Source organism: Trachemys scripta, chromosome 13, assembly GCF_013100865.1.
Source record: "Trachemys scripta elegans isolate TJP31775 chromosome 13, CAS_Tse_1.0, whole genome shotgun sequence".
Taxonomy (NCBI): Eukaryota; Metazoa; Chordata; order Testudines; family Emydidae; genus Trachemys; species Trachemys scripta.
In genome coordinates this window covers 39,687,184-39,693,940 of record NC_048310.1, presented here as the reverse complement: position 1 = coordinate 39,693,940, position 6,757 = coordinate 39,687,184, and positions in this window count along the sequence as shown.

Here is a 6,757-nt window from a genome sequence, read left to right as displayed (position 1 = left end):
CATGCCCCCTGAGGCACACTGCGCATATGCAAAGAAAAAGAATTTGCGAATAGGGCAAGTGTTGGGTCTTTAACTTTCATAGTAGCTGTTATAGTCTTTAAGTGAGTTGTTGCACTAATTAATGTTTTAGGGGTTGTTTTTTTTTTTAATTTAATGTCACTGTTAGATCCATCTATCATTGAACAAACAGGACACACAGAGTTATGTGGAATTAATTCTTCCTTGGGTGAGCCGGTGCCTTGGCCTCTGCTGCTATGCTTTATGTCACAAGCTCCCTTGACAGAATTATTTCCTTGTAAATCACAGTGGCCCATCTATTATAATGAATGCATCACTCTGCTATGAATGATTGCAGCAGCATTCCAAAGAACGCCTTAGAACGGCATTTGTTAACGTTCCAAGAATATCAGATAAGATAATTTCATCACTGCAGACAAGCTAGTTATTGCTTTGTTTAAGAAAAGAAGTTTCCACATTGACTCACAAACTAGGATCCAAATTCTGGTTTATGCAACCAGCAAGGACGTTGAGAATATCAAGGCAAAAAGCAGAGCAGGGTCAGAATCTTTTTCCTGCAGCATAGCATGCTGTGACCGTTCCTTGGGGTTGTCCGCTTGTTTCTATTTGGTGCATGCCCAGTTGGTGAGTTTACTTCAATTAATAGCAGGCACACAAGAAACAGACAAGGGCACCCAACTTCACAAACTCCTGTTGGATGCCAAGGAATTTGCAGCACAGCATAAGTTATAAACAAAAACAGCCACTGGGAACCAACTCATTTAATCTGTTAGTGAGGAAACCTGGTTTGAAAACTAACATTCATTATTCGGAGGTTTACAATCTAACCAAGAAGGGCTCAAGACTTAAAAATAAAAACTGGCTATAGACCCAGCCAGTTGATTCAGCAAGAAACCTGCCAGACTGTAGGGATCCATTCCAAAATATGTCCCTCGCATGGCACCCAGCCACACAGCAGCATGGGCAATGGCAGGTTCATGCATATAAGCAGTCCATAACGCTCTGTGCACACCTTCCCTAATTGCTGCAATGAACTGATTACGGTGTGCTGAGCACCACAGCTCCCCACAAATCCATGGGAATTGTGGGTACCCAACACCTCTAAGGTCCTGAGCCATTGTCAGCCTGTGGAGATAAACAGTCAGTGAAAGTATCTTCCCTTCCACGGATGCAGAGCTGCCATGTTTTGTACAGCTCCATGGAACAGGTAGGGAGAGGCAGGAGACTACCCCTCAGAGGCAGGTGTAGGAACCGGGGCAACTGAGTGACAAAGGGGCAGGTGGAGGGGCCGAAAAGCTGAAGGAAGCCTGGGGCAACCTCAGCAGGTGGTGGGCATGCGGGCCCTTGAGAAGGAAGGAAAAGAAGGTTAGTGGAGTGAACCGGGGTTGATTAGCAGATCCTAGAGCAGCCTTGTTCATCCCACCTCAGTCCCTTCTCTGCATGCTGTCCCCCACCTCAGACACAGCTGCTCCACGCTAGCTTGGAACTAGCAAGGGGAGAGCACGGGAAGCAGCAGCTTGGCTCCCTACAATTCCATTGCCAGCGCAGGCGCTAGCCTCTGGTGGCCAAGGGGAGAAACTCCTGGGAATCCTGCTAGATGCCCGAACTTCCAGCAGGGCTGTGTGGAGACAGGACTGGGCTGCCAGCGGTGAATGGGCACTCTGACTCATCTGGAGCTACTGCCCGCTGCCGCAGAGCTCCCATTCGGTTGGCTCTGCTTCTGCAGAGGGATAGTGGAAACAACAGCATACAGTAGGTCCATTTCTCTTTGCTGTGAGCGCAAGGGCACAGAGATGTGCACGCAGCAAAGGGAAACTCAAAGGTGGCTGCTCTTTGTGTGAAGACAACTGAGAGGCCATAAGCCCAAAGCAAGCTCCAGCAGGGGAGAACAGCAGAATGGGAAAGGGGAGGAAGCCTGCCCCAGGGGCAAGAGCACCATATGTTTCCAAGGTACTGTTCCCCTTCCTTCACTCAGCTGTGTCTCAAAGGCATGGCCAGAGAGAGCCGTCCATTACCCACCTAAGAGGAGCTCCACAGTGCTTAGCACTCCTCTGATTAGTGCTGGGTTAGACTTTACCTCCCCGTTCCAACAGAGCAGGGAGAGCAGCTGGTCAGTGACTGTATGAGAAGAGCAGTCCAGCAGAGTCAGGAAGAAGACAGGCAGAAGGGAGAAAAGCTCTCACTCTTTCTCCACCCCTTGCACTTCTTTCTGCAGATGCTAGGTAGATTTTGACAGCTCTATATATGGGATACAGGCTGAAAACAAAATGGACAAAGAAATAATGATGCAAGTTAAGCATCCATTCATTAGCCTAAATTCAATGATTCAGCATTTCTGCTCTTATTAACTTAATAGAACTGAATCTCAGCAGCTCCAAGAAAGGTATCATTCTCCTCTGTTCTTAACAGCATATACACACACAAGGGCTAAATACACCCCATTCCTGGGCCTGACTTTGTTGTTGCTCTTTAGCTGATACCAATAATACATTCTGCAGCCTACGTTCCTCCCCAAGTTTTGCTGTTCCTTAAACTTCTTTATCCCAATCCTCTATCCCAGAAAGGGAGGAGCTCTAACCCTTCTTACAGGCTAATCCGAGCCACCTGTTAACATGGGTCAGCAAACGCTATGTTGCATCCACAGACAGGGCTCCTAAATTTAGGCTGACTTTACAAAAGAGCCTGCGGGGTTCTTGAAACTGCCAGTCTGGTACAGAGGGTAAAGGTAGATTTTAAATGAAGGACAGTTGAGTGGTATGGACAGGATAGCCAGCCAGGTAGGAAACGCCCAGCCCTGGTTAGTAAAGGAATAGTTGAGTAGTTACAGCACTGGCCTGGGATGCCGGAGACCTGGATTGAATTCCCTGTTCTGTCACAGGTTTCCTGATTTTAAGCAAGTTACTTTGTCTCTCAGGTCTGGATCCTCAAAGGTATTTAGGTATTTACTTCTGAGGATTGTGGGGATCTCAATTCAGTGGAAATTAGGCACCTAAATACCTTTGATGATCTGGGCCCTAGACCTTTGTGGCTGCTCCTGTGCCACACCCCATGGTCATTCAGAATTTCCCTGTACCAGTGAAGACAGAACTCGGATCCTCCGGTTCTAAAAGAAGAAGAGGCCCCTGCTACTTCAGCTAAAGGAGTATCAGCCTCCGACACACAGATAAGCAGTTCTGAATCCAGCCAGTAAAGATCAGGGCCCAAGTTCTAATTAATTTACATCGCATTGCAATTAATGAGTCTAAATCAGCATGGACTTGGCCCATAGTGTAGAATATCCAGCTCTTTCTCCAAGTACAAAACAGGTCATGGGTGGGATCTTGCCCATAAACACACAATGAATTCTCACGCTTTCCTCCCCCTTACCCTGGAATAAACCATCCCTCTGGAGTGACTGGTTAATTTGCCTTTCCTATTTTATTTTGCTGGAGAGTGCATTAGCAGATTTGTTAAAATTTTTAACCAAGATGCTATCAAACAATTTCATTCAGCTAGACAACCTTGTGTTCAGGTTTAAATAGCAATATCACAGTTCCTGCCTAGAAATCACCTGCTTAGTTATAATTATCATACAAGAGGCATTGTAAAAGCAGCTACAAATATTAACAAAGCAGCCACGAAAAGTCCATGACTCTTCCCTTTTCCCCCTTCACTAACAGTTATATGGCTGACTGCTGTTTAAATCAAACCCTGCAATCTGGGATGCATGACCCGCCACCTCTACATTCCAGTCCCGCCAATATTTTACAATTTATTTCTGTCAACCTGCAATTTACTACAGAAACAAACTCTGCCATAGCTGAGATTACTAATTAAGGGCTCTCAGATTACATTGTCCTGTTTTCCTTTTTATTAAACTTCCCTTCTCATCTGACAGTGACATGGATCAGAAAGCATCAGAAATACAATGCCAACAGCATTTCCCACCCAAGTTCCACTACAAAGCTGAAATTTCATGACTTCATGCAACGCCTATAATTAATATCTAAACCCATTTCTAAGTATTTACAATATTCCTTTCCCTTTCACAGATCTCTGCTCTTCAGGATTTCTAACATGCCTCAAGTCCTCTTTTATTTAAAGCCATTTATTTCTGGCATGAATAAAACCAGCTGAACCTTGGAATATGTTTATTAGGTTTTGAATGTTTCAAACCTCTCATGAGGCTAACCTCTTTGGGAAGGAGAGGAGGAAACTAAACAGATAAGAAGGTGCTTTAGGATTGGGTGCAAATGTCAGTAGATTGGGACAGGGAAGTAGCAAAACTCTGCAGGGTGATTCTATCAGGGCCTAATCCAAAGCCCATTGAAATCTACGGAAAGACTCCCAGGCCAAGATCCTCATATGCATTTAGACACCTAACTCCTACTGATTTCAACACGAGTTAGACACCTAAATACCTCTGAGTATCTGGGCCCCACTAACTTCAATGGGGGAGGGAGAGCTCAATGGTTTGAGCATTGGCCTGCTAAACCCAGGGTTGTGAGTTCAATCCTTGAGGGGGCCACTTAGGAATCTGGGGCAAAATCAGTACTTGGTCCTGCTAGTGAAGGCAGGGGCTGGACTCAATGACCTTTCAAGATCCCTTCCAGTTCTAGGAGATAGGATATCTCCATTAATTGATTTATTTTATTTTATGAGCATTAGATCTCATCCAAAGTTTCCTGCACAGTGGGAGGGGATTAAGAAAGGAAATGGAGCTTGTAGTGTGTTAGATCTATGGAGGCAAGAGCCATCAGCATGGGCTGCTCCTCCATGGGACATCACTGCTCCCTGGTAGCATGGACTTTGAAGCAGTTGTGCTGCTACTGCCTGGGATCCCTGGCCCAGAGAGAACCCAGTGGGACATCATACTTATCCAAGCTGTATTAAGTTCTGGATGGATTTCCACTGGAAGGCAACTGCTCCTTTGTTCCACCACCAGACAGCATGGAGAGGCATTCCCATGGTGGAGGACTGAGCCACAGAGGTGGATCTACACCCATTCTGCATAGAAAAAAGAGATTTGCCTACAGAGGCAGAGGACTCTGGTGTATTTTTATTAGGGCGAGAATACATAGGTACAGTACCTTGCACCAGCTGCTTTGAACCAGTATACGGCACTCTAATGGAACATTTGTACCAGTGTCATTGGGATGGGGTCACATTACCCAAAAAGGTACTCAGAAAAGCAACAGGTAAGATGCAGACTCACTTCATCTTCATGAATATATGGTTGAGCAATGGAAATACCACACTGGATCAGAGCACTGAGCCACCCAGTTCAGAGTCCTGTTTCTCATGGTAGCTTGTACCAATTGCTTCGTGACAGAAACCTGTAGTGGACACTTACTGAATAACCTGCCCATAATGAAAAATTCTTCCTGACCCCCTAGCAACTGGTTTATGCCCTGAATCATGAAAGTTTACAACCCTTAAAATATATTAGCCTCTCTAATTAACTGAGGATGTTCTCCTTATCCATATAAAAGTCTGATCTTTTTATAATCCTATGGGTTACAGATTGGGAAATGAGGCACAGAAAAGTTAAGGCTAAAATGTTCCAAAGTGACCTCTGCTTTTGGACACCCAACTTGAGTCACCTAAGGCCTGGAACCACTCAGCACCCAGCACTCCTCCTAAAGTCAACAGGGGCTGTAGGTGCACAGACTTTCTGAAAACAGGCCCAAGGCCTCTGAACCTGAACACCAAAGCCACAGGTCACTCTGGAATATTTTAGCCTAAGCACCTCACCCCAAGCCACCCAGCACATAAGTGGCAGAGCTTGGAGCAGAACCCCTTCTCCTCACGACTAGCCCTGTGCCCTAAACTAGGGTGAGAGCATGCCCCCCAGGGGAGGGAGCCCCGTGATGTTTCCCTTATAGGGTTTCCTCCATATTCTTCTTCCAGGGCATGGGATTTGCCCCCAGCCTGATTCTACAGAGGCAGAGTGGGTTCTAGTCCACAATCCCCTGGAGATTAACTGGAATCTTGGGGATCTACTGCATGATGGCCCTGTGCACCTAATCCAACTTCGGAGGCCCTTGCAGTTTACCCTAGCTCCATAGGATCCCTTCTCCTGCAGCAACCCTCAGGGCCCCCTTTAAAGTGGGATCCCTGGAGGGGAAAGGACACCCCAGGAGTGTTAATATAGTAGTACACCCTATCAACATGCATGCAGAATGCCCAGGGGTGGTGGGGAGGAAACAATACATGTGAGTCCCAATGCACCTGCCTCATCCCCTTCCTACCCTAGGATCTCTGTGACTGAGCTGAGCCATCCGGGGGAGAGGCCACTGCTTTCCCTCATAGCTTTTCATGCTGAGGGTCCTAGCCAGACACATCTATAACGATCAGGCACCCTTGAGTCTTCTAACATGTTACCAACAACCCCTCCCTTGGCCAGCCAGCATGACGGAACATTAACCCCCGCCACACCATCCCCAAAGGGCAGCGGGGCAGCCTGTCCATCCACTGCATGCCCAGAGCAGGGTCGGGGACTCCTGCGCAAGTTGGGGGAGGGGATATACCTACCCACATCCAGACCCTCCCTGGAGCTGTGTGCTGAGCCCTTCCTGGCATCCCCTGCAGAGCAGGGCCCGGCTCCCCGGATCTCTGCCCCCCATCTCTGTGCTGAGACCCCCTGGCATCCCCTGCAGAGCGGGGCCCGGCTCTGCGAAGCTCTGCCCCCCATCTCTGTGCTGAGACCCCCTGGCATCCCCTGAAGAGCGGGGCCCGGCTCCCCGGATCTCTGCCCCCC